The 10,127-nt window shown below is 34.7% G+C and overlaps 2 long non-coding RNA genes across 2 annotated transcripts; one reads left to right on the top strand and one right to left on the bottom strand.

Annotated features, from left to right (window-relative positions):
* Positions 1-3,342: 3,342 nt before the first annotated feature.
* LOC125222181 lies at positions 3,343-4,322 on the bottom strand. The gene is made up of 3 exons (XR_007176488.1): positions 4,201-4,322; positions 3,835-4,102; positions 3,343-3,568 (listed from the first exon to the last, which is right to left on the bottom strand). It is a non-coding gene; the product is annotated as an uncharacterized LOC125222181 (long non-coding RNA).
* On the top strand, positions 3,987-4,447 carry LOC125222180. Its single transcript, XR_007176487.1, has 2 exons — positions 3,987-4,118; positions 4,261-4,447. It is a non-coding gene; the product is annotated as an uncharacterized LOC125222180 (long non-coding RNA).
* The last annotated feature ends 5,680 nt before the right edge of the window (positions 4,448-10,127 follow it).

Here is a 10,127-nt window from a genome sequence, read left to right as displayed (position 1 = left end):
GGCAATCACGAATATAAAAGGAGAATGAACACAACGAATTGTTTACCCAGTTCCATACAAAGTGTATCTACGTCTAGGGGCGATGCCAAGCCAGAGATTTCACTATATAATTTCAGGATGATTTTACAATGAGGGGACACCTCTATTTATAAGCAAAATAGAGAGTCCTAATTCTAGTCAACTAGGAAACATATTCCATAAGGAAATATCTTCTATGGAATAAATCTATCACAAGGAAATATACTTCTAGGAAACAAATCCTAAATATGGTTGGAGATTAGGCTCCATAATTAACACTTTCAAACTTTCATATCAGTTGGGGAAATTGGCTGAGGAGCTCGACTCAACTGTTGGAGATGTCGTTGACTACTGCAAGAGCAATTCTGACTCTGTCAGTGATTCTCCTGCTGCTAGTTCGTCTGTACTCAAGAGTGAAGTTGAACATCTCCCGGTTGAGCTGATTGCAATAAATACAAGAAGGTTGAGGAGATTAGCGGACAAAATAAAGTCAAGTGGCAGAGAATTAGTAGACGAAGATCCCAGTGATTCACCATCAATCACGACCAAAGATGATGTGGCTGTGGTTGGTTTTGATGAAGATATACTACAGGTGATGGACCGAATAACTGACTATTCATCCTATTCCAACCTACAAATCCTCTCGATTATCGGAATGGGAGGTATTGGTAAGTCCATACTTGCTAGACATATTTATAATCATTCATTGGTTAAGCATCATTTTGATATTCGAGCTTGGGTCACAATATCACATGATTATAGTATACCAAGTATTCTCTCACAATTACTTGCTTCGCTCAAAGGAAAAGTAGATCCAGTTGGAAGAGATTCGATGGAAAGAATGGAAGCAGAGAAGCTTGAAATTCACAAAATCTTATCACGGAGGAGGTATTTGATAATATGACATGCGGAGTGCAAAAGCTTGGGATGATATGCAGAAGCAATTGCCTGACAATCATTGTAGAAGCCGGATCATATTAACCACAAGGCTAACGAATGTGGCTACTTATGCTACTAGCAGTTGGAGCCCCATTTATATGATGCGTTTCTTGGATGATGAACAAAGTTGGCGTTTGTTCCACCATAAGGTTTCAGAGATCAAGATTGTCCTCAAGAGCTACGTAGTGTTGGGGAAAAAATAGTAAAAGGATGTGGAGGACTGCCCCTCTCAATTGTTAATGTGGCAGGACTTTTATCCAAGATTCCTAGAACTCCCAAGTTGTGGCAAAAAATTGAAGTAAATGACAGGCAGTTGGGATCAAATGAGTTACAACCACTTGTCTCCACATTTGAGGGAGTGTTTCTTGTATATGGCGTCTTTTCCTGAAGAGTATGAGGTCCATGCCTCTGAACTCATCAAACTTTGGATAGCTGAGGGCTTTTGGGAACATCAATTTGAATTTGAAAGGCAAGAACTGGCAGCGGAGAGGTGCTTGAATGATCTGATTGGGCAAAGTCTAGTTTTGGTCACTAGCCGCAATATTGATGGAAAAATCAAAAGTTGCAGGCTGCATATTATGGTGCGGGACTTTTGTGTGAGACAGGTCGGGCGAGAGAAGTTCTTCTTTCTTTCTGTTATGGACTACCTCCCTACTCCTATCTTGAGAAGACATTTTCTTCCAGAAGTACTCCAAAATCATCATCGCATAAGTGTTAGTTGGCATGATCTACATCTTAGAGACTCTACGCATAGCTCATGCACCACTTCTATCATATGCATCCCACAAAGAGGGTATATGCCCAATTGCAATGTAGCGCACTTTACTTAGAAATGATCATTCATACTGGGAGCTAGGTCAAGTGTTTGAACTGATTAATCTCACTTACCTTGCTTCCAACATTCCTGATAGTATTGTCCCTCCAGCTATAGCAAAGCTTCAGAATCTGCAGACTTTAATTATTTATAGATCTGATGTTCGTTTGCCAGTAGAGATTTGGAGTCTGAGGCAGTTGAGACATCTTATCGCCTTCTCATTTCAACCTTTACCCCTTCCTGAAAGAGTAACTCTTTCTCTAGTAAACTTGCAAACGCTTTCCATGGCAATAGACTTTGTGTGCACTGTTAAGATGGTGAAAATGATTCCCAACATAAAAAAGTTGGGAATATGTTACTCTGGAAATAAGTTTGGTGCTGCATATGATTATACTGACAATCTTATACATCTGCGTCAAGTTGAGAAGCTGAAATTGGAGATGCATCATGGTTCATATGTGCCACGTCTGACTTATTTACCTATGTCGCTGAAAAAATTAGAACTGAGTGGCCGGTGGATTTCTTGGAGAGGTATGAACATTTTTGGTCCGTTGCCTAACCTTCAAGTGTTGAAACTAAAGAACTATGCTTGCCATGGGGAACACTGGGAAACCATTGAGGGGGAATTTAGTAATTTGATACTCCTGCTTATCGATGAATCAAATCTGCAGTGTTGGACAACTAAAAGTAGCCACTTTCCGAGGCTCAAGGGCCTAATGCTTCATCGTTGTCCATACTTGGATGAGATTCCGCATGATATTGGAAATATTCATCCACTTAAACTGATTGAGATCGATGATCACAATCAATCTCTTTTGTACTCGGCAAATAAAATACAAGATATACACAGGAAAGATCACAAATATGATCCCCTAAAGGTAGTTGTGAAGCGTTCTTGATCCTCTGTCAGACCTGACCGTGTCCATCATACAGTGTAAGGAACTCATAAAAGTTGCAATATCTAAGCATCTTCCTGTCTTTTTAACATTTATTAGTTCTTAGAATGTTGGTTGATTCATGTCATTTTTTCAGATGCAGAGCTTAAAAGGAGGTAGCTTATCAGATATTCTACCGATGAAAAAGGCAAATAAATAAAGGTGCAATGGTTGTTGAATGTTGATGTTTGTTTAAGTATGAATGGTTGATAAAATCCTAAGTACTTGTTTGCAAGCTAGTTTCAAATAACTGTGAATGATAGTATAATATTATGTTATCTGTGTAGCATTGGAGAATATTTGTTTGGATTACCATTCTTGTTTACAGTAATCTACATAGGGGAGAAAAAGGCTGCTCTGCATGGTTCTTTGTCTTTGTTAATGTAGTTGAACCAGTTTGTATAAACAAGTGAGAGCATTCAAAGGCAAATGAGTGGAAAGGAACAATATGTAAATATGATTATCAATGCTAAATTCAGACGTTTCAAATTGCCTCAGTTGACACTATATAGATAGATCAGTGGAATATGTCATGTAAATTGTACTAAGATACTAATAAACTCAGGTAATGGCAAAAAGTGATATGTGACTGGTGAAAGCTATACGAACCAATTTATGGGCTCAAAGTCTCTGACGTCGTTAATATCAGTATATTTGTATTGTAAAGAAATAGAGCATCAATTCAGAATGTTTAGAATGTATAGTCATCCTTTGTTAGACATATATATGTTCAATCGGGATATTTTCTAGTTTTCTCGAATTGAACTGTGTACCGGTAATTATTCGTGCATCGCTAGAGTTGAGGTGGTGGTTCTGAGTGTTGAAGCTTTAGTAGCAGCGCGGGAGATAGGGACGCAAGTACCTGTGGTGACATGGTGGAGTTTATGTGACCGTTAAGATGCCAACTGTATAATAGAACGTATAAAAAGGGAAAAACCATTCAAAAAATTAAAATAGGAGTAACATTTGAAAACTGAATTATTGCAGATTTATTTACTTTGTCCACTTTTAACAATGGATCCCACATTATCATAACTTTTTCAAATCATTACTAGTGGAAGAATTGGTGGCCAAATCTTCAAGTGTTAAACTAAAGAACTATGCTTGCTATGGGGAACATTGGGGTACCTTTGATGAGGAACTTGGTAATTTGATATATCTGTAGTCACTTTCCGAGGCTCCAGTGCCTAACGCTTCATCGTTGTCCATACTTGGATGAGATTCCGTATGATATTGGATTGATTTCATCACTGCAACTGATTGAGATCGATGATCATAACCAATCTCTTTTGTACTCAGCAAAAAAAATACAAGAGGAACAACGGAGATATTGGGGAAATGAAGACCTTAAAGTTGTTGTGAAGCGTTCTTGATCCTCTTTCAAACTTGATTGTGCCTGTGCTTGACATCAGGTAAAGTTTTCATAAAAGTAAGCAACCATCCCGCTAATTAAGAGGTTATGAAAAGGCACACACTTTGCCAATAGTTAAGCACCTTTCTCAGTTCGCAGAATGTTGGTTGATTCCTATCATTTTTTTCTTCTCAATTTTTCAGATGCAGAACTTTGATGAGGTAGCTGGTGAGATAGTCTCCTATTATTTAAGTATGAATCGTTGATAAACTCCTACTTGTGTGCTAACTACTTTCAAATTACTGTGAATGAAAAATGTTGTGTTATCAGATATTGTACAGACCAAAGAGATAGGTAACTAAATGTAAATGGTTGGTGATGTTTGTTAAAGTTTAAATGTTTGTTTGGATTAACATTGTTTACTCTACAGTCAATATAAGTTTTAAGAATAGGACTTGGTTGATCACAATTCACAACTGATGATGAAAATTTCAGCCAAAACAAACTTTAAGAATAGGGTAAGCATTTATGCTGGTGGGCCGAGGTCTTTTGGGCTCATTGCTATTGGGCTCCCGTTGTGGGAATTCGGCATTGAATTGTGGACCACCTTATGGGCTACAGAATGAAGCAAAGTGTGGTCTATTATTCTACATGAATCAGTTGAGGCACTCATTTATCACTGTGGCCTCTGATTAATTAAATTTTGAATGTGTGTATTTAAAATAATCAGCCTAAATGAAGGTTGCTATGGCATGTCGAAAAAGTAATGGCACCCGAGCGGGTCATGACGCTACCAAGAGATGCCGAAATCCCAAGAACCATGCGGCAAGAATGGATCAAGCATGTATTGTCGGAGATTCATCAAGTGTGATTCGTATTTAACAAATCACATATATAAATGTTTTAGGTACGTAAGACCTACCACTAATTGAAATTTTCGAATTTTGATTTATTTTTCTAAATCTAATTAGTGCTTTGGATTTTAATCAAATTAAAGTCAAGACGTAAGCAAGAACCAAATCCAGAGTTATGGAATTCAACGGTCTTCATTAATCTTTAGGTTATTACTTTGCACCATATATCTCTGACACCCACCTTCTGCCAATTACAAAAGCATACATATAAAATAAGTACTTACAAAAATCAGTTGTGTGTTCTTTTTCCATCTGCCAGTACAAAAACGTACATATAAAATAAATACTCCCTCCGTTCCCTCATAGTTGAAACGAAATTTTTTGGCACGGAGTTTAAGAAAGAAATGTTGAGTATGTTAAATAAATAGATCAAAAGGTAAGAAAAAGAAAAAAGTAGAGAGAATATAGTAAAAAGTGAATAAAGTAGAGTGAATAAAGTAAGAGAGAGAAAAGTAAGAAAGAGAAAAAAGTTACTATATATGGAAATGACTCAACTATGAGGGAACGGATGGAGTACTTAAAAAACCCGTTTTTTTTTATATATATATCTACAGCTGGTTAGTCATAATTACGACATAGATCATCATTTCTTTTTAAACAATAAATTTTTCTTTCGGATTCGGCCGATAGCCAAAGAATCTTCTCACAATTATTACCGGGGGAGGATCCCCTGCTGTATCTTCTCACAATTATTACCGGGGGAGGATCCCCTGCTGTGTTTAATAACACAACAGACCCTGATATGGATTAAAACGCATCCATTTACATATGAAACGCAAATCTTAGTGAGAGAGATTGCAAACTAGAATAATATTAAAATATAAACTACGTTACACTTCTCTTTCTTTTGTTATTTCGTTTTTACCCCATTTCTTTGATTAAATCAATTCAGGTGGCCCACAGCCGCTTTTGTATTATATATATGCAATACGTATTTATTTTATTTTATTGATACATCAAAGCACAAGCACTAAATTAATTTTATTTAATTAATCTGACGACAACTTAATTCATAGTATGTATATTTTCCAGAATAAAACTTTGAATATTTAAGAATAGAAAAGTTCAAAACATAAAATATAATAAACAAAATGAACGATAGTACAATTTATAAATTTATAGCAAAAATATATTGTAACTTGGTCGAAAAACTGTTTTATAACATTTTTTTTAAGATATTAGCCCCTAATATCATGGAATTTTTAAATAATTTGTTTTTGTCTAACGAACTTTTAAATAGACATATAATATCATGAACTTTATTCGTGGTTGTTATTTCCCGCCGCAACGGATTCCGCCTACATTAAAATGATATGGATGCTGAATTCGTATACATCATCTATAATAACGAAATTGTGAATCCTGAAGCGCGATCCTAAATCACGAATCTAACTCAACATTCATGTCATTTTAATGTAGCCGGAATCCGCCGCGGTGGGAAATAACAACCACGAAAAAAGTTTGTAATGTTATTTTCCAAATTGAAAGTTTGCGGAAAAAAATACTACTAGTAATTTTTTGAAAGTTCCATAATATTAGAGGTTAATATTTTACTAAAATAAAAAATATATAGCAATATAAAATAATTGCATACTATTTTGAGAGCTTGTGAAAATGGAGTATGATCCACTGGAAAATAACAAAAACTACAATTATTGGATTTAATAAATAATTTTTATATCATGATTGTAAAATAAAATACTAAGTATTGCGTAAAAGCAGCTGTGGGTGACCAGAATTGATTCAATAAAGAAATGGGGTAAAAAATGAAAGAACAAAAGAATATGAAGCGTACGTGTAGTTAATATTTTAATGTTATTTCAACTTGCAATCTCTCTCACTAAATTTTAATGCGTTTCACATGTAAATGGATGCGTTTTAACCCACTGCAGGGCCTGCTGTGTTTTTAAACACAGCAGGGGATCCTCTCCCATTATTACCACACAATATGCACAAACAAATATTAACTACACGTACGCTTCATATTCTTTTGTTCTTTCATTTTTTACCCCATTTCTTTATTGAATCAATTCTGGTCACCCACAGCTGCTTTTACGCAATACTTAGTATTTTATTTTACAATCATGATATAAAAATTATTTATTAAATCCAATAATTGTAGTTTTTGTTATTTTCCAGTGGATCATACTCCATTTTCACAAGCTCTCAAAATAGTATGCAATTATTTTATATTGCTATATATTTTTTATTTTAGTAAAATATTAACCTCTAATATTATGGAACTTTCAAAAAATTACTAGTAGTATTTTTTTCCGCAAACTTTCAATTTGGAAAATAACATTACAAACTTTTTTCGTGGTTGTTATTTCCCACCGCGGCGGATTCCGGCTACATTAAAATGACATGAATGTTGAGTTAGATTCGTGATTTAGGATCGCGCTTCAGGATTCACAATTTCGTTATTATAGATGATGTATACGAATTCAGCATCCATATCATTTTAATGTAGGCGGAATCCGTTGCGGCGGGAAATAACAACCACGAATAAAGTTCATGATATTATATGTCTATTTAAAAGTTCGTTAGACAAAAACAAATTATTTAAAAATTCCATGATATTAGGGGCTAATATCTCAAAAAAATGTTATAAAACAGTATTTCGACCAAGTTACAATATATTTTTGCTATAAATTTATAAATTGTACTATCGTTCATTTTGTTTATTATATTTTATGTTTTAAACTTTTCTATTCTTAAATATTCAAAGTTTTATTCTGGAAAATATACATACTATGAATTAAGTTGTCGTCAGATTAATTAAATAAAATTAATTTAGTGCTTGTGCGTTGATGTATCAATAAAATAAAATAAATACGTATTGCATATATATAATACAAAAGCGGCTGTGGGCCACCTGAATTGATTTAATCAAAGAAATGGGGTAAAAACGAAATAACAAAAGAAATAGAAGTGTAATGAAGTTTATATTTTAATATTATTCCAGCTCGCAATCTCTCTCACTAAGATTTGATGCGTTCATATGTAAATGGATGCGTTTTAATAACACAGCAGGAACACAGCAGGGGATCCTCCCCCGATAATAATTGTGAGAAGATTCTTTGGCTATCGGCCGAATCCGAAAGGAAAATTTATTGTTTAAAAAGAAATGATGATCTATATTATTTACAACGTTGAAATATTACTTGCAACTATTTTGTGAAGATAAAATATTAATATTAATATTAATATTAATATTAATATTGTGTCCAATATTTTGAAATGTGTTGATTTCTCATTTTATTTAAGTAGAATCATCAGACAGCTCCGGTTCAACATTTAAACACAAAAACCCAGAAAACATTCAAAATGCAGCGCGTGAGCATCCATTGGATTTCCGTTTTGCCCACCAACTGTTTGGATAAATGACAATTGTAAAAAATGATGTTCTGCTCTACTCTACGGAGTACTTTATTGCTCACCTCACTTCTCTTGTCAAACTGACCACATTGAAAATCTTGGATGGATATATAGAAACAGGTTTATTCCTCTTTGTTTGCTTGCAGATGTTCGTGAGCATTCCTACGGAGGGGGAAATGTGGAAGAAAATTTTTGGTCCGTTTTTCATGTATCTTAACTCTGTGTACGATCATACAAAGGATAGTTCTGTCTTTTAGTGGGTGATGCTAAAGAGCAGGTTTGATTATTTGCACTTTGCATTCCTTTTTAGCTCATTTTTCTTTTTCACTCATTTTAGTCCTATATATTTGATCTTATAGTGTCCCTGCTTAAAAAGATTTCCCACATGCTGATCAAAGAGAGAATGTTAGTGGTAGATTATTTGCTCAACACAGGTTAGTTGGGAATAGAGAAATTTAGTGCATGCTATTATCTTGAAAATCTTATACATTTGCTTCGACTTGAGAAGTTGAAGTTGGAGGTGCATAGTTCATTTGTGCCACATCTTGACAATCTTGTTTTTCCTCTATCGCTAAAAAATTTATAATTGAGTGGCAGATCGGTTTCATGCAATGATATGATGATGGTTGGTTCGTTTCCTAATCTTCAAGTGTTGCAACTCAAGAACTATGCCTGCCATGCAGAACAATGAGAAACCATTGAGGGGGAATTTCGTATGTTGACACATCTGTTTATTGATGAATCAAATCTCAAGCGTTGGAGAACTAAATATACCCACTTTTCCAAGCCTCCAGTGCCTAAAGCTTCACCGTTGTCCATACTTGGATGAGATTCCAACTGATATTGGAGAGATTCCAACACTTGAACTGATTGAGATTGATGATCGTAACCCATCTCTTGTGCACTCAGCAAAAGTTATACAAGGGAAAGAATTGGAAGCAGGATTTGATGACATAAAAATTGTAGTGAAGCGTTCTTGATCCGGTTTCAAACTTGATAGTGTGTTTCATATCAGGTAAGGAATTCGTAAAAGTTGCAAGGTTTGACACCATATTTACTTATTTAGTAAGATTAGTAGTAAGCTAAGCATCTTCCTCGCTTTGAACATTTCTCAGTTTTTAGAATATTGGTTGATTCCTGTCATTTTTTTCTTCTCGTTTTTTCAGATGCAGAGCTTTGATGAGGTAGTTTATCAGATATTCCACAGACGAAAAAAGCAGAGAATTAATGGTGCAATGGTTGGGTGATGATGTAAGCATAAAAGGTTGATAAACTCTTACTCTACTTATTTGTAAGGTAGTTTTAAATAATGGTGAATGGAGTATATTTTTTGTGTATTTCTCGAATTGAATGGCAATGTGATAACATAAAAATTTAGTGAAGCATTCATGATCCTGTTTCAAACTTGACAGTGTGCTTCATCATATCAGGTATGGAATTCATGAAAGTTGCAAGGTTTGACATCTTTTTTAGCATCCATACTTTATAGAAATAAGATTAGTAAGATGAATGAGAGGTTATGAAATGGCACACACTTTGCCAATAGCTAAACATCTTCCTCTCTTTTGAACACTTCTTTGTTTATAGAATATTATTTGATTCCTATCCTTGTGTTTTTAAGATGCAGAGCTTTGATAAGGTAGCTTATCGAATATTCCACTTACGAAAGAGGCAGCGAATAAAAGGTGCAATGGTCGATGATGTCTGTTTAAGTATGAAAGGTTGATAAACTAAACTCCTTCTTGTAAAGGGAAGAGATCCACACACAGAAAGATCCT

The sequence above is a fragment of the Salvia hispanica genome, chromosome 4, assembly GCF_023119035.1.
Source record: "Salvia hispanica cultivar TCC Black 2014 chromosome 4, UniMelb_Shisp_WGS_1.0, whole genome shotgun sequence".
Taxonomy (NCBI): Eukaryota; Viridiplantae; Streptophyta; class Magnoliopsida; order Lamiales; family Lamiaceae; genus Salvia; species Salvia hispanica.
The sequence above is the reverse complement of the archived record's forward strand: the minus strand, read 5'-3'. Positions and strand labels throughout refer to the sequence as shown.